This window comes from Oncorhynchus keta, chromosome 25 (assembly GCF_023373465.1).
Source record: "Oncorhynchus keta strain PuntledgeMale-10-30-2019 chromosome 25, Oket_V2, whole genome shotgun sequence".
NCBI classification, from domain to species: domain Eukaryota; kingdom Metazoa; phylum Chordata; class Actinopteri; order Salmoniformes; family Salmonidae; genus Oncorhynchus; species Oncorhynchus keta.
The window spans coordinates 42098549-42122599 of record NC_068445.1 but is presented as its reverse complement, the minus strand read 5'-3'; the positions used below and the strand labels follow the sequence as shown (position 1 = coordinate 42122599).

General features: G+C 44.5%; 1 protein-coding gene and 1 long non-coding RNA gene across 2 annotated transcripts in view; both read right to left on the bottom strand.

Annotated features, from left to right (window-relative positions):
- LOC118379418 (extracellular matrix organizing protein FRAS1-like) overlaps positions 1–24051 on the bottom strand; it is a 420646-nt gene that overhangs the window by 307071 nt on the left and 89524 nt on the right.
- Positions 3656–5896, bottom strand: LOC127911814 (uncharacterized). The gene is made up of 3 exons (XR_008079465.1): positions 5863–5896; positions 5602–5745; positions 3656–3750 (listed from the first exon to the last, which is right to left on the bottom strand). It is a non-coding gene; the product is annotated as an uncharacterized LOC127911814 (long non-coding RNA).

Genomic DNA, 24051 nt, shown 5'->3' with positions numbered 1-24051 from the left:
AAATCGTGTCCCCTCTGCCCATAAATCGTGTCCCCTCTGCCCATAAATCGTGTCCCCTCTGCCCATAAATCGTGTCCCCTCTGCCCATAAATCGTGTCCCCTCTGCCCATAAATCGTGTCCCCTCTGCCCATAAATCGTGTCCCCTCTGCCCATAAATCGTGTCCCCTCTGCCCATAAATCGTGTCCCCTCTGCCCATAAATCGTGTCCCCTCTGCCCATAAATCGTGTCCCCTCTGCCCATAAATCGTGTCCCCTCTGCCCATAAATCGTGTCCCCTCTGCCCATAAATCGTGTCCCCTCTGCCCATAAATCGTGTCCCCTCTGCTGCCCATAAATCGTGTCCCCTCTGCCCATAAATCGTGTCCCCTCTGCCCATAAATCGTGTCCCCTCTGCCCATAAATCGTGTCCCCTCTGCCCATAAATCGTGTCCCCTCTGCCCATAAATCGTGTCCCCTCTGCCCATAAATCGTGTCCCCTCTGCCCATAAATCGTGTCCCCTCTGCCCATAACTCGTGTCCCCTCTGCCCATAAATCGTGTCCCCTCTGTCCATAAATCGTGTCCCCTCTGCCCATAAATCGTGTCCCCTCTGCCCATAAATCGTGTCCCCTCTGCCCATAAATCGTGTCCCCTCTGCCCATAAATCGTGTCCTCTCCTCTGTTCCAGTCCGGCTAAATATCAACAGGCCATTTTAATATAATGACCGGTCAACAGATGGAGAAGAAATCAACGGCTATGTCCCAAATAGAAACCTTTGTCCAATAGGGCTCTGGTCAACAGTAGTGCACTATATAGGGAATAGGGTCTATAGTAGTGCACTATATAGGGAATAGGGCTCTGGTCAACAGTAGTGCACATTTTTGACCCAAGTAAAGACATGTAAAGGCAATGCTACCAAATACTAATTGAAAAATGTAATAGAAAAAGTCTGTAACACCCCTCTCCATACAGCTCCCTCATTAAAGTAGGGGTCTTTCTACACGAGACACACTGTAACACTGAAACGCTAGAAAAACTATACAGAGAGAGAGAGACCCTTTCTACACAAACACACACACCAACAGAAGCAGCATGTTTAATAATAGATGTCTCTGTTACACAGCTCATTAGTCCAAATGACAGAGCAATATACCAGACCAGTCACTACCAGACCAGTCACTACCAGACCAGTCACTACCAGGATCATATATAACTCACTCACTCACTCACCACTCACTCACTCACCACCACTCACCACTCACTCACTCACCACTCACTCACCACCACTCACACACACACACACACACACACACACACACATGTAACGGATGTGAAACGGCTAGCCCATAGTTAGCGGTGTGCGCTAAATAGCGTTTCAATCGGTGACGTCACTTGCTCTGAGACCTTGAAGTACTACCCCTTGCTCTGCAAGGGCCAGCCATGGGTAACGATGCTTCGTGGGTGACTGTTGTTGATGTGTGCAGAAGGTCCCTGGTTCGCGCCCGGGTATGGGCGAGGGGACGGTTTAAAAATTATACTGTTACACACACACACACATATATATATATTGCTGAATAGTGTTGTTCTGACCTATGTCTCTATCTAGTCCTTCCCTGAGTATTCTGCCACAAACTGGATAGTTAGTGAGTCAACCTGGCAACCCAGAAACACTCCTAATTATTACTCTGACCTTACATGGACACGGAATGAGTCAAATTATTCACTACTTTTCCTCTCGTCACAGGAGGTCACAGGAGGTCGAGTGAGATGAAGGAACTGGCAACTCTCCTGTCTGCATCGCTCTGTCTATTAGAGTGTAACCTCAGCACCCACAATTAAATCAGTGAGCCTGCCATACGAGACACTAGCTACAGTCTAACAATACTGGACCTGTCTGTCTGCTACAGTCTAACATTACTAGACCTGTCTGTCTGCTACAGTCTAACATTACTGGACCTGTCTGTCTGCTACAGTCTAACAATACTGGACCTGTCTGTCTGCTACAGTCTAACATTACTGGACCTGTCTGTCTGCTACAGTCTAACATTACTAGACCTGTCTGTCAACTACAGTCTAACATTACTGGACCTGTCTGTCTGCTACAGTCTAACAATACTGGACCTGTCTGTCTGCTACAGTCTAACATTACTGGACCTGTCTGTCTGCTACAGTGTAAGATTACTGGACTTGTCTGTCTGCTACAGTCTAACATTACTGGACCTGTCTGTCTGCTACAGTCTAACATTACTGGACCTGTCTGTCTGCTACAGTCTAACATTACTGGACCTGTCTGTCTGCTACAGTCTAACATTACTAGACCTGTCTGTCAACTACAGTCTAACATTACTGGACCTGTCTGTCTGCTACAGTCTAACATTACTGGACCTGTCTGTCTGCTACAGTCTAACATTACTGGACCTGTCTGTCTGCTACAGTCTAACATTACTGGACCTGTCTGTCTGCTACAGTCTAACATTACTGGACCTGTCTGTCTGCTACAGTGTAACATTACTGGACCTGTCTGTCTGCTACAGTGTAACATTACTGGACCTGTCTGTCTGCTACAGTGTAACATTACTGGACCTGTCTGTCTGCTACAGTCTAACATTACTGGATCTGTCTGTCTGCTACAGTGTAACATTACTGGACCTGTCTGTCTGCTACAGTCTAACATTACTGGACCTGTCTGTCTGCTACAGTGTAACATTACTGGACCTGTCTGTCTGCTACAGTCTAACATTACTGGACCTGTCTGTCTGCTACAGTCTAACATTACTGTACCTGTCTGTCTGCTACAGTCTAACATTACTGGACCTGTCTGTCTGCTACAGTCTAAAATTACTGGACCTGTCTGTCTGCTACAGTGTAACATTACTGGACCTGTCTGTCTGCTACATTGTAACATTACTGGACCTGTCTGTCTGCTACAGTGTAACATTACTGGACCTGTCTGTCTGCTACATTGTAACATTACTGGACCCATCTGCCTGCTACATTGTAACATTACTGGACCTGTCTGTCTGCTACAGTGTAACATTACTGGACCTGTCTGTCTGCTACAATCTAACATTACTGGACCTGTCTGTCTGCTACAGTGTAACATTACTGGACCTGTCTGTCTGCTACAGTGTAACATTACTGGACCTGTCTGTCTGCTACAGTGTAACATTACTGGACCTGTCTGTCTGCTACAGTCTAACATTACTGGACCTGTCTGTCTGCTACAGTCTAACATTACTGGACCTGTCTGTCTGCTACAGTCTAACATTACTGGACCTGTCTGTCTGCTACAGTCTAACAGTACTGGACCTGTCTGTCTGCTACAGTGTAACTAGGGAGTTAGTGGAACAGTCTGTCTGCTACAGTGTAACTAGTGAGTTAGTGGACCTGTCTGTCTGCTACAGTGTAACTAGTGAGTTAGTGGACCTGTCTGTCTGCTACAGTGTAACTAGTGAGTTAGTGGACCTGTCTGTCTGCTACAGTGTAACTAGTGAGTTAGTGGACCTGTCTGTCTGCTACAGTGTAACTAGTGAGTTAGTGGACCTGTCTGCCTGTTACAGTCTAACATTACTGGACCTGTCTGTCTGCTACAGTCTAACATTACTGGACCTGTCTGTCTGCTACAGTGTAACATTACTGGACCTGTCTGCTACAGTGTAACATTACTGGACCTGTCTGTCTGCTACAGTGTAACATTACTGGACCTGTCTGTCTGCTACAGTCTAACATTACTGGACCTGTCTGTCTGCTACAGTCTAACATTACTGGACCTGTCTGTCTGCTACAGTCTAACATTACTGTACCTGTCTGTCTGCTACAGTCTAACATTACTGGACCTGTCTGTCTGCTACAGTCTAAAATTACTGGACCTGTCTGTCTGCTACAGTGTAACATTACTGGACCTGTCTGTCTGCTACATTGTAACATTACTGGACCTGTCTGTCTGCTACAGTGTAACATTACTGGACCCGTCTGTCTGCTACATTGTAACATTACTGGACCCGTCTGCCTGCTACATTGTAACATTACTGGACCTGTCTGTCTGCTACAGTGTAACATTACTGGACCTGTCTGTCTGCTACAGTCTAACATTACTGGACCTGTCTGTCTGCTACAGTGTAACATTACTGGACCTGTCTGTCTGCTACAGTGTAACATTACTGGACCTGTCTGTCTGCTACAGTCTAACATTACTGGACCTGTCTGTCTGCTACAGTGTAACATTACTGGACCTGTCTGTCTGCTACAGTCTAACATTACTGGACCTGTCTGTCTGCTACAGTGTAACATTACTGGACCTGTCTGTCTGCTACAGTGTAACATTACTGGACCTGTCTGTCTGCTACAGTCTAACATTACTGGACCTGTCTGTCTGCTACAGTGTAACATTACTGGACCTGTCTGTCTGCTACAGTCTAACATTACTGGACCTGTCTGTCTGCTACAGTGTAACATTACTGGACCTGTCTGTCTGCTACAGTCTAACATTACTGGACCTGTCTGTCTGCTACAGTCTAACATTACTGTACCTGTCTGTCTGCTACAGTCTAACATTACTGGACCTGTCTGTCTGCTACAGTCTAACATTACTGGACCTGTCTGTCTGCTACAGTGTAACATTACTGGACCTGTCTGTCTGCTACATTGTAACATTACTGGACCTGTCTGTCTGCTACAGTGTAACATTACTGGACCTGTCTGTCTGCTACATTGTAACATTACTGGACCCGTCTGCCTGCTACATTGTAACATAACTGGACCTGTCTGTCTGCTACAGTGTAACATTACTGGACCTGTCTGTCTGCTACAATCTAACGTTACTGGACCTGTCTGTCTGCTACAGTGTAACATTACTGGACCTGTCTGTCTGCTACAGTGTAACATTACTGGACCTGTCTGTCTGCTACAGTGTAACATTACTGGACCTGTCTGTCTGCTACAGTCTAACATTACTGGACCTGTCTGTCTGCTACAGTCTAACATTACTGGACCTGTCTGTCTGCTACAGTCTAACATTACTGGACCTGTCTGTCTGCTACAGTCTAACAGTACTGGACCTGTCTGTCTGCTACAGTGTAACTAGGGAGTTAGTGGAACAGTCTGTCTGCTACAGTGTAACTAGTGAGTTAGTGGACCTGTCTGTCTGCTACAGTGTAACTAGTGAGTTAGTGGACCTGTCTGTCTGCTACAGTGTAACTAGTGAGTTAGTGGACCTGTCTGTCTGCTACAGTGTAACTAGTGAGTTAGTGGACCTGTCTGTCTGCTACAGTGTAACTAGTGAGTTAGTGGACCTGTCTGCCTGTTACAGTCTAACATTACTGGACCTGTCTGTCTGCTACAGTCTAACATTACTGGACCTGTCTGTCTGCTACAGTGTAACATTACTGGACCTGTCTGTCTGCTACAGTGTAACATTACTGGACCTGTCTGTCTGCTACAGTGTAACATTACTGGACCTGTCTGTCTGCTACAGTCTAACATTACTGGACCTGTCTGTCTGCTACAGTCTAACATTACTGGACCTGTCTGTCTGCTACAGTCTAACATTACTGGACCTGTCTGTCTGCTACAGTCTAACATTACTAGACATGTCTGTCTGCTACAGTCTAACATTACTGGACCTGTCTGTCTGCTACAGTGTAACACTACTGGACCTGTCTGTCTGCTATAGTGTAACATTACTGGACCTGTCTGTCTGCTACAGTGTAACTAGGGAGTTAGTGGACCTGTCTGTCTGCTACAGTGTAACTAGTGAGTTAGTGGACCTGTCTGTCTGCTACAGTGTAACTCGTGTGTTAGTGGACCTGTCTGTCTGCTACAGTGTAACTAGTGAGTTAGTGGACCTGTCTGTCTACTACAGTGTAACTAGTGAGTTAGTGGACCTGTCTGTCTGCTACAGTGTAACTAGTGTGTTAGTGGACCTGTCTGTCTGCTACAGTCTAACATTACTGGACCTGTCTGTCTGCTACAGTGTAACACTACTGGACCTGTCTGTCTGCTATAGTGTAACATTACTGGACCTGTCTGTCTGCTACAGTGTAACTAGGGAGTTAGTGGACCTGTCTGTCTGCTACAGTGTAACTAGTGAGCTATAAAGCAGACAGTTCCATCCCAGAGGGACGCTGAACATGCAGTGTTTGTTAATGGTTAATTAAACTCAGCTCTGTTCCAACACTACGGATTTTCACAGTGGTGACAGAGAGAACAACAATACCTAACGTTAAAAGACATTGGTTTTGTGTTGGTAAGTTGCATTGCTGTTGCCCCTCACAACAACACACACTACAAGCTGCTCTCTCTGTTAACACTCTTATGATATGTGAGTCTGGAAATGGAATGAGTAGAAAAGGGTCAGACATGGGTCAAGGGTCAAAGGTTGCAGAATGCCGATACAGTCTCAGATTACTTGGAGTCCCACGCACACAGGATTCATACAACATTCACACTACATTCCTACAATATTCGTAGAGCATTCACACAACATTCATATGACATTCACACTACATTCCTATAGCATTCACACAACATTCATACAATATTCAAAGAGCATTCACACAACATTCATACGACATTCACACTACATTCCTACAGCATTCACACAACATTCATACAATATTCACACAACATTCACACTACATTCATACAGCATTCACACAACAGTCATACAATATTCACAAAATATTCACACAATATCCATTCATTCTAGCCTCTAAGACCTTGTTACTATGGCCATGACCAGAGAGTGTCCAGTCCATTTCATAGCATACAGACCTGATAAAATGCACATGTCCCTTACACACCCAAGCTCCCTCTTCCCCACCAATACACACTCCCAACCCCATTCCTGTAGAGCTGTCCCAGTGAAGATGAGGATGTATGGATTACAGTAAAGGCAGCACTCTGACAGGTTTACAGGCCTGCAGAAACATGATACAGGAAACGTCAGGAGTGTCACAGTGACAAGTTCAGCTGGTGGACTCACAGACTAGAGAGTTGAGGAGATGCAACACATGGAGCTGAGGAGAGCTGGGTTGGTTTAGCAGCTGAGGAGAGCTGGGTTGGCTTAAGAGCTGAGGAGTTCTGGGTTGGTTTAGGAGCTGAGTTGGGTTAAGAGCTGAGGAGTTCTGGGTTAGTTTGGGAGCTGATGAGAGCTGGGTTGGGTTAAGAGCTGAGGAGTTCTGGGTTGGTTTAGGACCTGATGAGAGCTCGGTTGGGTTAAGAGCGGAGTTCTGGGTTGGGTCAGGAGCTGAGGAGAGCTGGGTTTTTTATTTTATTTTTATTTTAACTTTCTTTAACTATGCAAGTCAGTTAACAACAAACTCTTGTTTTCAATGACGGCCTAGGAACAGTGGGTTAACTGCCTGTTCAGGGGCAGAACCACATTTGTACCTTGTCAGTTCGGGGGTTTGAACTTGCAACCTTCCGGTTACTAGTCCAACGCTCTAACCACTAGGCTACCCTGCCGCCCCAAGGGTTAGGAGCTGAGGAGAGCTGGGTTGGGTCAGGAGCTGAGGAGAGCTACTTTGGGTTAGGAGCTGAGGAGAGCTACTTTGGGTTAGGAGCTGAGGAGAGCTGGGTTGGGTTAGTAGCTGAGGAGAGCTGGGTTGGGTTAGTAGCTGAGGAGAGCTGGGTTGGGTTAGTAGCTGAGGAGAGCTGGGTTGGGTTAGTAGCTGAGGAGAGCTGGGTTGGGTTAGTAGCTGAGGAGAGCTGGGTTGGGTTAGCAGCTGAGGAGAGCTGTGTTGGTTTAGGAGCTGAGGAGAGCTGTGTTGGTTTAGGAGCTGAGGAGAGCTGGGTTGGGTTAGGAGCTGAGGAGAGCTGGGTTGGTTTAGGAGCTGAGGAGAGCTACTTTGGGTTAGGAGCTGAATAGAGCTACTTTGGGTTAGGAGCTGAGGAGAGCTACTTTGGGTTAGGACCTGAGGAGAGCTGGGTTGGGTTAGTAGCTGAGGAGAGCTGGGTTGGGTTAGTAGCTGAGGAGAGCTGTGTTGGTTTAGGAGCTGGGGAGAGCTGGGTTGGTTTAGGAGCTGAGGAGAGCTGGGTTGGTTTAGGAGCTGAGGAGAGCTGTGTTGGTTTAGGAGCTGAGGAGAGCTGGGTTGGGTTAGGAGCTGAGGAGAGCTGGGTTGGTTTAGGAGCTGAGGAGAGCTACTTTGGGTTAGGAGCTGAATAGAGCTACTTTGGGTTAGGAGCTGAGGAGAGCTACTTTGGGTTAGGACCTGAGGAGAGCTGGGTTGGGTTAGTAGCTGAGGAGAGCTGGGTTGGGTTAGTAGCTGAGGAGAGCTGTGTTGGTTTAGGAGCTGGGGAGAGCTGGGTTGGTTTAGGAGCTGAGGAGAGCTGGGTTGGTTTAGGAGCTGAGGAGAGTTGTTTTGACCTTAGTGCTGTTCTCTTCAGCTCTGTAGCTAAAGAGTTGTTTTGACCTTAGTGCTGTTCTCTTCAGCTCTGTAGATAAAGAGTTGTTTTGACCTTAGTGCTGTTCTCTTCTATCTGTAGCTAAAGAGTTGTTTTGACCTTAGTGCTGACCAGGTAGAGAGATGGAGGGCTCTGACCAGGTAGAGAGATGAAGGGCTCTGACCAGGTAGAGAGATGGAGGGCTCTGACCAGGTAGAGAGATGGAGGGCTCTGACCAGGTAGAGAGATGGAGGGCTCTGACCAGGTAGAGAGATGGAGGGCTCTGACCAGGTAGAGAGATGGAGGGCTCTGCCCAGGTAGAGAGATGGAGGGCTCTGCCCAGGTAGAGAGATGGAGGGCTCTGACCAGGTAGAGAGATGGAGGGCTCTGACCAGGTAGAGAGATGGAGGGCTCTGACCAGGTAGAGAGATGGAGGGCTCTGACCAGGTAGAGAGATGGAGGGCTCTGACCAGGTAGAGATGGAGGGCTCTGACCAGGTAGAGAGATGGAGGGCTCTGACCAGGTAGAGAGATGGAGGGCTCTGACCAGGTAGAGAGATGGAGGGCTCTGACCAGGTAGAGAGATGGAGGGCTCTGACCAGGTAGAGAGATGGAGGGCTCTGACCAGGTAGAGAGATGGAGGGCTCTGACCAGGTAGAGAGATGGAGGGCTCTACCCAGGTAGAGAGATGGAGGGCTCTGACCAGGTAGAGAGATGGAGGGCTCTGCCCAGGTAGAGAGATGGAGGGCTCTGACCAGGTAGAGAGATGGAGGGCTCTGACCAGGTAGAGAGATGGAGGGCTCTGACCAGGTAGAGAGATGACAGTTGTTGCTGCCCCATGATTTCCCCACATGTCCTGACCATCTTGCCCAACCTATTTTGTTGTGCAACCTTGATGTTCCCAAACCAGCAGGTCAAGCAGTAGGACAGAATCCTCTCAATGAATGATTTATACAAGAGAACCGTGATGGTTAGATCAACATTAAAAAAAGTGCCGTTTCCCTAGGAAATACAGTCTCTGTTGGCCTTTCTCAAAAATAGCATCAGAACACTGATCCCAGGACAGCTTGTTTGTCAATGACTAGCCCAAATTATTTGTACTCCTCCACTATTTCAATGGGCTGACCTTTTATCATGGTGTGTACATGGTAGTGTTTCTTCCAAAGTCAATCACCGCGTCCTTTGTTTTTGACCTATTTTAAAATGAGATGGGATGACTCACACCAGACAGGAAAATCATTCAGAGCCGGTCCTCATCTCATTCCCCTCGAGAAGACTGACCAAAGCAGTATCGTCAGCATATTTGATCAGGTGTCGCCCTGGGAACCGTCTCCGGGCAGCTGTCTGTATACTGTGTGTGTTGTACTGGTGAAAGAACACTGCCCTGTGGGGTTCCAACTGAAGTCGTCCACACCTCAGAGAGTGTGTTGCCAACTCGTACCTGCTGAGACCTATCAGTTAGGAAGTTGGTGATCCGTGTTATGAGAGTAGCGTCAAGTCCGAAGTCTCCTCTCAGTCTCTGTCCGCGAGGATGTGTTCCTGATGGTTGGTGTGCTCAGTGTACAGGACAGTGATGAGAGCTGCCAAGTCGCTCACAGTTCAGGTGCCCCCACTATTGTTTTCCCACAGGGAAAACGTTCCCCTGTTCCCAAGGGTCCTATTGGCTACTTAGTGAGGATAACTTGAGCCCGGTTCCTGAATAATAAGCATAGATAGGCTCTAAAACGAGGCACAGATCGGTGGTGTGTGTGTGTGTGTGTCTGTGTGTCTGTGTGTCTGTGTGTCTGTGTGTCTGTGTGTGTGTGGTGTGTGCATGCGCACGTACGTGTGTCTGTGTGTCTGTGTGTCAGTGTGTTTAATCAAATCTTCCTCTGCAGTAATTGCTCTTTGCTCTCTCTCTCTACCCGACCAGATCGTTTAGGTTATTTTACAGTCACGGCACATTGTTGTTGTTTTTTTCAGCTGTGACATTACACAGTCTGTACACGGACCACACCGATGTTACAAGCATCACGCTGTGTAATGGGGTTAACAGGGAAGGAGGGACGTGTGTGTGTGTGTTTGTGTGTGTGTGTGTGTGTGTGTGTGTGTGTGTGTGTGTGTGTGTGTGTGTGTGTGTGCTTGACAGCTGTGCCCTGAGGTGCTAGAAAAATTCCAACAATTAGGATTGAACATTTCCAGCATTGAATCGGTAGAAAGCTGTGACAAATCTGTTCCTGTAACTACGGTGATTCTGTTCCTGTAACTATGGTGATTCTGTTTCTGTAACTACGGTGATTCTGTTCCTGTAACTACGGTGATTCTGTTCCTGTAACTACGGTGATTCTGTTCCTGTAACTATGGTGATTCTGTTCCTGTAACTGTGGTGAATCTGTAATCAGAACGGAGCTGTGATCACACACACACACAGTCACTCAGTCACACACACACACACACACAAACACACACACAAACAAACAAACACACAAACAAACAAACACACACACTCAGTCACACTCTCTCTCTCTCTCTCTCACAGGAATGTCCGCACGCCAACTGATGGAGTGAAACAGCCTAATCATTGTGCAACAACTCTGAATGAAATGCGCGTGTTAAAAAAAACAGTTTTGATAGCCACGACTAAAAATGGTTACTATTTTTATTTCTCAACTGGTAATTGACACACACTTCCCATTCACCATTCAAGTGTGTATAATGGTAGGCAAGCTTCAGCACATCACACACCACTTTGCAATGAGCTGGAGGCAGTATGCATTTTGAAAACATATACTTAATTGGTTGAAACCTGAACGTTTTACTTCATATTGTGAGGCATGTTTACCATGCTTCAAAGTAGCCTAGACAAACTACGACCAAATATGGAGTCAACTCTTTCATAAAGACATCCATATGCCTCTGAAACCAGTAGCCTATTTCGCTCATATTCTATTGGTTTTCAATTCAACTTTCTTTCATTGACCAGTAGCCAAAGGCACAATCCCAGTCATACAAGCTGACCAATAGAATAGGTAAATGTTTCTACTATGGGCATTGGGGGGGATAGTAGGTTGACATATAGGCTGGTTTTTGCTGTTCGTTACTCGTCTTGTTTCCTGAGGTAAAGTAAATGTTGGACAGGTATTCTAACATCTTTAAAGTGCACATCAGAATTCAGTAAGAAGGACGCATTGCATCTTCGAGTTGCATTTCTTGTTAATATGAGTTACCATAATGTAAATGTGATTTTTGTCATTCTGAGCACCGTGGGTGGACGCCCTAATCAGGCTACACACCCAATGCATATTGCATACGTACATAAAAATGAAACAATTAACGGTAGATTAACATGCTGCCGGTCCTAAAGGAAACCCTGATACAGACATCACGCACATGCACACACACGATCATGCATACACACACACACACACACACACACACACACACACACACACACACACACACACACACACACACACACACACACACACACACACACACACACACACACACACACACACACACACACACACACACACACACACACACACACACACACACACACACACACACACACACACACACACACACACACACACACACACACACACACGCAGACACACACACACACACACACACACGCAGACACACAAACACACACACGCATAATCATGCATGCACACACACACGCACACAATAATGCATGCACACACACACATACACACACACAATAATGCATGCACACACACACATACACACACACAATCATGCATGCACACACACATACACACTATGTTGTAAATTTGTAAACTGAGCTCGAGCATCAGTTTTACAACACTGTAAATATCATAATATCATCATAAATATCATAAATATCAACCCAAACAAGTCAAGGACAAGGTTCTCTATCATTACAGTGGACCAGAAACCAAACAAGTCAAGTGCAGCACTCTCCTCTCAGTCTCCTCCTCCTCTCAGTCTCCTGGCTGATATAGTGCTCTCCTGGCTGACATAGTACTCTCCTGTCTGATATAGTACTCTCCTGTCTGATATAGTACTCTCCTGGCTGACATAGTACTCTCCTGGCTGACATAGTACTCTCCTGGCTGACATAGTACTCTCCTGGCTGATATAGTGCTCTCCTGGCTGACATAGTACTCTCCTGTCTGATATAGTACTCTCCTGTCTGATATAGTACTCTCCTGGCTGACATAGTACTCTCCTGGCTGACATAGTACTCTCCTGGCTGACATAGTACTCTCCTGGCTGATATAGTACTCTTCTGGCTGACATAGTACTCTCCTGAGTGACATAGTACTCTCCTGGCTGATATAGTACTCTCCTGGCTGACATAGTACTCTCCTGGCTGATACAGTACTCTCCTGGCTGATACAGTACTCTCCTGGCTGATATAGTACTCTCCTGGCTGATATAGTACTCTCCTGGCTGATATAGTACTCTCCTGGCTGACATAGTACTCTCCTGGCTGACATAGTACTCTCCTGGCTGACATAGTACTCTCCTGGCTGATATAGTACTCTTCTGGCTGACATAGTACTCTCCTGAGTGACATAGCACTCTCCTGGCTGATATAGTACTCTCCTGGCTGACATAGTACTCTCCTGGCTGATACGGTACTCTCCTGGCTGATATAGTACTCTCCTGGCTGATATAGTACTCTCCTGGCTGATATAGTACTCTCCTGGCTGATATAGTACTCTCCTGGCTGACATAGTACTCTCCTGGCTGACATAGTACTCTCCTGGCTGACATAGTACTCTCCTGGCTGATATAGTAGTCTCCTGGCTGATATAGTAGTCTCCTGGCTGACATAGTACTCTCCTGGCTGACCTAATACTCTCCTGGCTGATATAGTACTATCCTGGCTGATATAGTACTATCCTGGCTGATATAGTAGTCTCCTGGCTGACATAGTACTCTCCTGGCTGACCTAATACTCTCCTGGCTGATATAGTACTCTCCTGGCTGATATAGTACTCTCCTGGCTGATATAGTAGTCTCCTGGCTGATATAGTACTCTCCTGGCTGATATAGTACTCTCCTGGCTGACATAGTACTCTCCTGGCTGATATAGTACTCTCCTGGCTGACGTAGTACTCTCCTGGCTGATACAGTACTCTCCTGGCTGACATAGTACTCTCCTGGCTGATATAGTACTCTCCTGGCTGATACAGTACTCTCCTGGCTGACATAGTACTCTCCTGGCTGATATAGTACTCTCCTGGCTGACATAGTACTCTCCTGGCTGATATAGTACTCTCCTGGCTGATATAGTACTCTCCTGGCTGATATAGTACTCTCCTGGCTGATATAGTACTCTCCTGGCTGATATAGTACTCTCCTGGCTGACATAGTACTCTCCTGGCTGATATAGTACTATCCTGGCTGATACAGTACTCTCCTGGCTGACATAGTACTCTCCTGGCTGACATAGTACTCTCCTGGCTGACATAGTACTCTCCTGGCTGACATAGTACTCTCCTGGCTGATATAATACTCTCCTGGCTGATACAGTACTCTCCTGGCTGATATAGTACTCTCCTGGCTGACATAGTACTCTCCTGGCTGATATAATACTCTCCTGGCTGACATAGTACTCTCCTGGCTGACATAGTACTCTCCTGGCTGATACAGTACTCTCCTGGCTGATATAGTACTCTCCTGGCTGACATAGTACTCTCCTGGCTGATATAGTACTCTCCTGGCTGATATAGTACTCTCCTGGCTGATATAGTACTCTCCTGGCTGACATAGTACTCTCCTGCCTCCATTCTCTGTCAGCTCAGCCAACTCTAATGACATGTATGAACCCTGGGAGGGAGGCAACATAGTGGGAAGCGCCAGGCTGGCCGCAAAAACTAAGAGCTGATTTACTCTGCTGGTTTACTCTGCTGGTTTACTCTGCTGGTTTACTCTGCTGGTTTACTCTGCCTGCTGAAGAGCTGCATGCCTGGCGCTCTCTCCTCTCCACTCCCTTCACGTAGCAGGGCTCTCTGACTTAGACAAAGGTAACAAGCTCCTATCTCCTCTGCACTCCTCTCATCTCCTATCTTCTTCTCTCCTCTCCTGGCTGCCTTAGTGGAAACGGGGCCAAGCTGAGTCTCTCTATTCTCCCCATTGAGCAGCACAATACCATTGGTAATTATATGGTAACAGACAGAAACAAACACTTCTGACAATTACAGACAAGACAAGATGTGACTGGCCTGATGAGACTATAATTTCCCATTACTGAAGAACATTATGCTAATTCCTCCCTGGCCCATTTGTCACAAGTGAGATTTATGACCAGGATAACACCCTGGTTACTGTCTAGAAGAGAATTAGACCAAGATAACACCCTGGTTACTGTCCAGAAGAGAATTAGACCAGGATAACACCCTGGTTACTGTCTAGAAGAGAATTAGACCAGGATAACACCCTGGTTACTGTCCAGAAGAGAATTAGACCAGGATAACACCCTGGTTACTGTCTAGAAGAGAATTAGACCAGGATAACACCCTGGTTACTGTCCAGAAGAGAATTAGACCAGGATAACACCCTGGTTACTACCCAGAAGAGAATTAGACCAGGATAACACCCTGGTTACTGTCCAGAAGAGAATTAGACCAGGATAACACCCTGGTTACTGTCCAGAAGAGAATTAGACCAGGATAACACCCTGGTTACTACCCAGAAGAGAATTAGACCAGGATAACACCCTGGTTACTACGCAGAAGGGAATTAGACCAGGATAACACCCTGGTTACTACGCAGAAGAGAATTAGACCAGGATAACATCCCGGTTACTACCCAGAAGATAATTAGACTAGGATAACACCCTGGTTACTGTCCAGAAGAGGATTAGACCAGGATAACACCCTGGTTACTACCCAGAAGAGAATTAGACCAGGATAACACCCTGGTTACTAACCAGAAGAGAATTAGACCAGGATAACACCCTGGTTACTGTCCAGAAGAGAATTAGACCAGGATAACACCCTGGTTACTACCCAGAAGAGAATTAGACCAGGATAAGACACTGGTTACTACCCAGAAGAGAATTAGACCAGGATAACATCCTGGTTACTACCCAGAAGAGAATTAGACCAGGATAACACCCTAGTTACTGTCCAGAAGAGAATTAGACCAGGATAACACCCTGGTTACTACCCAGAAGAGAATTAGACCAGGATAACACCCTGGTTACTGTCCAGAAGAGAATTAGACCAGGATAACACCCTGGTTACTACCCAGAAGAGAATTAGACCAGGATAACATCCTGGTTACTACCCAGAAGAGAATTAGACCAGGATAACATCCTGGTTACTACCCAGAAGAGAATTAGAACAGGATAACACCCTGGTTACTACCCAGAAGAGAATTAGACCAGGATAACATCCTGGTTACTACCCAGAAGAGAATTAGACCAGGATAACATCCTGGTTACTACCCAGAAGAGAATTAGACCAGGATAACATCCTGGTTACTACCCAGAAGAGAATTAGACCAGGATAACACCCTGGTTACTACCCAGAAGAGAATTAGACCAGGATAACACCCTGGTTACTACCCAGAAGAGAATTAGACCAAGATAACATCCTGGTTACTACCCAGAAGAGAATTAGACCAGGATAACACCCTGGTTACTACCCAGAAGAGAATTAGACCAGGATAACATCCTGGTTACTACCCAGAAGAGAATTAGACCAGGATAACATCCTGGTTACTACCCAGAAGAGAATTAGACCAGGATAACACCCTGGTTACTACCCAGAAGAGAATTAGACCAGGATAACACCCTGGTTACTACCCAGAAGAGAATTAGACCAGGATAACACCCTGGTTACTACCCAGAAGAGAATTAGACCAGGATAACACCCTGGTTACTACCCAGAAGAGAATTAGACCAGGATAACACCCTGGTTACTACGCAGAAGAGAATTAGACCAGGATAACACCCTGGTTACTACCCAGAAGAGAATTAGACCAGGATAACACCCTGGTTACTACCCAGAAGAGAATTAGACCAGGATAACACCCTGGTTACTACCCAGAAGAGAATTAGACCAGGATAACATCCTGGTTACTACCCAGAAGAGAATTAGACCAGGATAACACCCTGGTTACTACCCAGAAGAGAATTAGACCAGGATAACACCCTGGTTACTACCCAGAAGAGAATTAGACCAGGATAACATCCTGGTTACTACCCAGAAGAGAATTAGACCAGGATAACACCCTGGTTACTACCCAGAAGAGATGTAAAGCAGGATAACATCCACCCATCCACATGTAGCCATTCTCTTATCTTCTACAGTCTACTACATTCTTCCACATTCTACTACATTCTTCTACATTCCACTACACTCTTCCTCATTCTTCTGAATTCTACTACATTCTATTGCATTCTATTGGATTATACTACATTCTACTACATTTTACTACATTATACTACATTCTACTACATTTTACTACATTCATCTACATTCTACTACATTCTTCTATATTCTTATTTCTACATTCTTCTACATTTTCTACATTCTACTACATTATTCTACAATCTGCTATATTCTACACATTTGTTCTAAATTCTTCTACATTCTACTACATTATTCTACATTCTACAAGATACATTATACTACATTATATGACATGATTTTACATTCTATGACATTATACTACATTCTACTACATTCGATTACATTCTACTACATCATTCTACATTATTATACATTCTCTACATTCTCCTACATTATACCACATTCTTCGACATTCATTAAATTCTACTACATTCTTCTACATACATTAATCTTCATTATATTATATTCTACTACATTATTCTAAATTCTTCTACATTCTACTACATTCTTCTACATTCTGCTATATTCTACACATTTGTCCCTAAATTCCTCTACATTCTACTGCATTATTTTACATTCTACTACATTCTTCTACATACATTATTCTTCATTATATTACATTCTTCTACATTATTATACATTCTACTACAATTTACAACATTATTCTACATTCGACTACATTCCTCTACAACACGTGTGAAAGTTATTCCACGGAGGTCTGAGTGTCTGCGGGTTTTCTCTCATCTCTTGATGAAATAAGGTCACTAATTAGTAAGGAAGTCCCCTCGGCTGGTTGCCTGTGTCTTAATTGAAAGGAAAACCCGCAGACACAAGGCCCTCCATGGAATGAGTTTGACACCCACTGTTCTACAGATTAATCTTTATCATGCTGGGCTGTTCCGTTGTCGATGACTGACACATACAGAGCTCCTCTAGTCAAGGACCCTTTCTGCATCGATTCTAACGGCTGCTTAGTCTGTTTTGGACAATCAACTTTTCAAAAAATGTCAGCCTCCTCCAATCGATACTAAAAGAGGCATTTAAACGGATGCGGCTGACAGACGAGCATTGCAGACAGACAGCCCAGTCATCCAATAATGAAGACAAAAACACATCTATATTGGATTATAAACTGGGTGGTTTCAGAACTGAATGCTGATTGGCTGACAGCCGTGGTATATGAGACCGTATACCAGAGGTTTGACAAAACATTTATTTTTACTGCTCTAATTACGTTGGTAACCAGTTTATAATAGCAATAAGGCACCTCGGGGGTTTGTGGTATATGACCAATATATCACGGCTAAGGGCTGTACCCAGTATATTGGTATATTGGCCATATTATAATAAGATCAGGGTCATATGCACAAGGAATGCTGATCTAGGATCAGATCTGCTCTTTAAGATTAACATGAATAAGACTACATGGAAATACGGACTCCATTGATTTTCTATATTGCACAATCTCATGGTAGTTCAGCCCCTGGATATTAATAAAGTGTCTCAGTGTAGGAGTGCTGATCTAGGATCAGTTCTGCTTATAGATCAGCATACATAAGAGAGGGGACCTGATCCTAGATCAGCAGGTGCTGGTCTGTCCATATTAAGTCAACTTAGTTATAGCTCTCCTCTCTGCCTCCAGCAGTCTATAGTTAACCCAGTCTAGAGTTAACCCAGTCTAGAGTTAACCCAGTCTAGAGTTAACCCAGTCTATAGTAACCCAGTCTATAGTTAACCCAGTCTATAGTAACCCAGTCTAGAATTAACCCAGTCTATAGTAACCCAGTCTAGAGTTAACCCAGTCTAGAGTTAACCCAGTCTATAGTAACCCAGTCTATAGTAACCCAGTCTAGAGTTAACCCAGTCTATAGTAACCCAGTCTAGAGTTAACCCAGTCTATAGTAACCCAGTCTAGAGTTAACCCAGTCTAGAGCTAACCCAGTCTATAGTAACCCAGTCTATAGTTAACCCAGTCTAGAGTTAACCCAGTCTAGAGTTAACCCAGTCTATAGTAACCCAGTCTAGAGTTAACCCAGTCTATAGTAACCCAGTCTAGAGTTAACCCAGTCTAGAGCTAACCCAGTCTATAGTAACCCAGTCTATAGTTAACCCAGTCTAGAGTTAACCCAGTCTAGAGTTAACCCAGTCTATAGTAACCCAGTCTAGAGTAACCCAGTCTAGATTTAACCCAGTCTATAGTAACCCAGTCTAGAGTTAACCCAGTCTAGAGTTAACCCAGTCTAGAGTTAACCCAGTCTATAGTAACCCAGTCTAGAGTTAACCCAGTCTATAGTAACCCAGTCTATAGTAACCCAGTCTAGATTTAACCCATTCTAGAGTTAACCCAGTCTATAGTAACCCAGTCTATAGTAACCCAGTCTAGATTTAACCCAGTCTAGAGCTAACCCAGTCTATAGTAACCCAGTCTAGATTTAACCCAGTCTAGAGCTAACCCAGTCTATAGTAACCCAGTCTATAGTAACCCAGTCTAGATTTAACCCAGTCTAGAGCTAACCCAGTCTATAGTAGCCCAGTCTATAGTTAACCCAGTCTAGAGTAACCCAGTCTATAGTAACCCAGTCTAGAGTTAACCCAGTCTATAGTAACCCAGTCTATAGTAACCCAGTCTAGATTTAACCCAGTCTAGAGTATCCCAGTCTATAGTAACCCAGTCTAGATTTAACCCAGTCTAGAGCTAACCCAGTCTATAATAACCCAGTCTATAGTTAACCCAGTCTAGAGTTAACCCAGTCTAGAGTTAACCCAGTCTATAGTAACCCAGTCTAGAGTAACCCAGTCTAGATTTAACCCAGTCTATAGTAACCCAGTCTAGAGTTAACCCAGTCTAGAGTTAACCCAGTCTAGAGTTAACCCAGTCTATAGTAACCCAGTCTAGAGTTAACCCAGTCTATAGTAACCCAGTCTATAGTAACCCAGTCTAGATTTAACCCATTCTAGAGTTAACCCAGTCTATAGTAACCCAGTCTATAGTAACCCAGTCTAGATTTAACCCAGTCTAGAGCTAACCCAGTCTATAGTAACCCAGTCTAGATTTAACCCAGTCTAGAGCTAACCCAGTCTATAGTAACCCAGTCTATAGTAACCCAGTCTAGATTTAACCCAGTCTAGAGCTAACCCAGTCTATAGTAACCCAGTCTATAGTTAACCCAGTCTAGAGTAACCCAGTCTATAGTAACCCAGTCTAGAGTTAACCCAGTCTATAGTAACCCAGTCTATAGTAACCCAGTCTAGATTTAACCCAGTCTAGAGTATCCCAGTCTATAGTAACCCAGTCTAGATTTAACCCAGTCTAGAGCTAACCCAGTCTATAGTAACCCAGTCTATAGTTAACCCAGTCTAGAGTAACCCAGTCTATAGTAACCCAGTCTAGATTTAACCCAGTCTAGAGCTAACCCAGTCTATAGTAACCCAGTCTATAGTTAACCCAGTCTAGAGTAACCCAGTCTATAGTAACCCAGTCTAGAGTAACCCAGTCTATAGTAACCCAGTCTAGAGTTAACCCAGTCTATAGTAACCCAGTCTATAGTTAACCCAGTCTAGAGTAACCCAGTCTATAGTAACCCAGTCTAGAGTTAACCCAGTCTATAGTAACCCAGTCTATAGTTAACCCAGTCTAGAGTAACCCAGTCTATAGTAACCCAGTCTAGAGTTAACCCAGTCTATAGTAACCCAGTCTAGAGCTAACCCAGCCTATAGTAACCCAGTCTAGATTTAACCCAGTCTATAGTAACCCAGCCTATAGCCCAGTCAGCTATGACTGAAGAAAAGATGTATGAAACCCATGTGGAAAATGGAAAACAATCTTTTCTCTGAGGGGAAACTTGATGATGCCTTGAACTTCTTTTTTGAAAGCAATTGACATTAAAAGTGGTGATCCTGAAATTCAGTTAATGACAATTAAATTGTACCGTCTGCTCGGTGAGAAACACAAAAAAAGTGTGAACTCATTGCTGTCATCTACATGTACACAAAATGTATCACTCACTGATAGGGGTGTCTTTTTAAAGGTTTGTCTTGTAAAACTATGTTGAAACAAATGGTTAAAATAATAGGCTAGTTAGAAATGTTTTTTTGATCAATTAATAGCTCTCCTCTCTGTCTCCAGCGGTCTAGAGTTAACCCAGTCTAGAGTTAACCCTGTCTAGAGTTAACCCAGTCTAGAGTTAACGCAGTCTAGAGTTAACCCAGTCTAGAGTTAACCCAGTCTAGAGTTAACCCAGTCTAGCGTTAACCCAGTCTAGCGTTAACCCAGTCTTTTAGTTAACCACGTCTAGAGTTAACCCAGTCTATAGTTAATCCAGTCTAGAGTTAACTCAGTCTATAGTTAACCCAGTCTATAGTTAATCCAGTCTAGAGTTAACTCAGTCTATAGTTAACTCCGTCTTTTAGTTAACCCAGTCTATAGTTAACCCAGTCTAGAGTTAACCCAGTCTATAGTTAACCCAGCCTATAGTTAACCCAGCCTACAGTTAACCCAGTATAGAGTTAACCCAGCCTACAGTTAACCCAGTCTATAGTTAACCCAGCCTACAGTTAACCTAGTATAGAGTTAACCCAGCCTACAGTTAACCCAGTCTAGAGTTAACCCAGTCTTTTAGTTAACCACGTCTAGTTAACCCAGTCTAGAGTTAACCCAGTCTAGAGTTAACCCAGTCTAGCGTTAACCCAGTCTAGAGTTAACCCAGTCTTTTAGTTAACCACGTCTAGAGTTAACCCAGTCTATAGTTAATCCAGTCTAGAGTTAATCCAGTCTAGAGTTAACTCAGTCTAGAGTTAACTCAGTCTTTTAGTTAACCCAGTCTATAGTTCACCCAGTCTAGAGTTAACCCAGTCTATAGTTAACCCAGCCTATAGTTAACCCAGCCTACAGTTAACCCAGTATAGAGTTAACCCAGCCTACAGTTAACCTAGTATAGAGTTAACCCAGCCTACAGTTAACCCAGTCTATAGTTAACCCAGCCTACAGTTAACCCAGTCTATAGTTAACCCAGTCTACAGTTAACCCAGTATAGAGTTAACCCAGCCTACAGTTAACCCAGTATAGTTAACCCAGCCTACAGTTAACCCAGTCTACAGTTAACCCAGTCTAGAGTTAACCCAGTCTATAGTTAACCCAGCCTATAGTTAACCCAGCCTACAGTTAACCCAGTATAGAGTTAACCCAGCCTACAGTTAACCTAGTATAGAGTTAACCCAGCCTACAGTTAACCCAGTCTATAGTTAACCCAGCCTACAGTTAACCCAGTCTATAGTTAACCCAGTCTACAGTTAACCCAGTATAGAGTTAACCCAGCCTACAGTTAACCCAGTATAGAGTTAACCCAGCCTACAGTTAACCCAGTCTACAGTTAACCCAGTATAGAGTTAACCCAGCCTACAGTTAACCCAGCCTACAGTTAACCCAGTCTATAGTTAACCCAGCCTACAGTTAACCCAGTCTATAGTTAACCCAGCCTACAGTTAACCCAGCCTACAGTTAACCCAGTCTACAGTTAACCCCATCTACAGTTAACCCAGTCTATAGTTAACCCCATCTACAGTTAACCCCATCTACAGTTAACCCAGCCTACAGTTAACCCAGCCTACAGTTAACCCAGTCTACAGTTAACCCCATCTATAGTTAACCCAGTCTATAGTTAACCCAGTCTATAGTTAACCCAGCTCTCCTCTCCTTCTCCAGTCATTCCAATCATCAGAAAACAGCTCTAGCGGCGCCATGCGCAAAATGTTCCGGCTCTTTTAACTGCTGCTTTGTAACTGAATATTAGGGTCAAATATAGAGTCTCTGGACATTTGATATGGCCAAGCTAAGGATACAGCATACTGTAAACACACACAACGTTCAATCAATCACTCTCTCTTTCCGCCCTCTCGCACACACACACACATGCACGCAGGCAGGCAGGCAGACACACACGCACGCATACACACACACACACTCTCGTACACACACGCACGCATGCATGTACACACACGCACGCACGCATACACACACACGCGCACGCACGCAGGCACACACACACGCACGCATACACACACACACACACTCTCGTACACACACACACGCACGCATACACACACACACACACACACACACAATCAATCACTCTCTCTTTCCGCCCTCTCGCACACGCACGCACGAACACACACACACACACACACACACACACACCCTCGTATGTGAGTATAACAATGCGAGTGGAACACATTCCTATCATTGACTGGTAGACGCCAGCACATAGCATGGATGGCTCACAGCAGTGGTGAATGTGCATGAGATGAGATCTGACCGATTGGTTATACACTGTGTACACTGTCGAAGCAGTTTATGAATCACTTTGAAGTCGAGGATATTTGACACAATACCCTTTATTGCAGATAAACATCCCATGTGCTGTTTTGACGATAAACAAATATTTAATCTCGGCTGAGTGAAAACGTAACTATGTAACTATATAACTGTGTTGTGTGTAAAGGAGGACAGCACATATTACCTAGTGGGACCTAGTTCTCCCTACAGCTTGTTAAAACAGACAAATATTACCCCTGGAGAGGGAGTGAGACAGGCAGTCCAACCTGTGTTGACCGATCGTCTCTTCAGGTCTCTCTCTCTCAATTCAATTCAACTCAATTCAAGGGGCTTTATTGGCATTGGAAAGATATGATAACATTGCCAAATCAAGTGAAATAAATAGTAAACAAAAGAGAAATAAATATATGAACAGTAAAAAACAGTAAACATAAAAATGAAGAAAAAAAAACAGTAAACATTACACTCATAGAAGTTACAAAATAATAAAGACATTTCAAATGTCATATTATGAGCAAATAGTTAAAGTACAAAAGGGATAATAAATAAACATAATTATGGGTTGTATTTACAATGGTGTTTGTTCTTCACTGGTTGACCTTTTCTTGTGGCAACAGGTCACATCTTGCTGCTGTGATGTCACACTGTGGTATTTCACCCAGTAGATATGGGAGTTGATCAAAATTGATCAAAATTGGATTTGTTTTCTAATTCTTTGTGGTTCTGTGTAATCTGAGGGTAATATGTGTCTTTAATATGTTTATACATTTGGCAGGAAGTTAGGAACTGCAGCTCAGTTTCCACCTCATGTCTTCTCTTGAGAGCCAGGTCTGCCTATGGTGACCTTTCTTAACATATCACACAACTGGATGAGGTAGTACACAACTTGATGACGTAGTACACAGCTGGATGACATAGTACACAACTGGATGACGTAGTACACAACTGGATGACGTAGTACACAACTGGATGAGGTAGTACACAACTGGATGACGTAGTACACAACTGGATGAGGTAGTA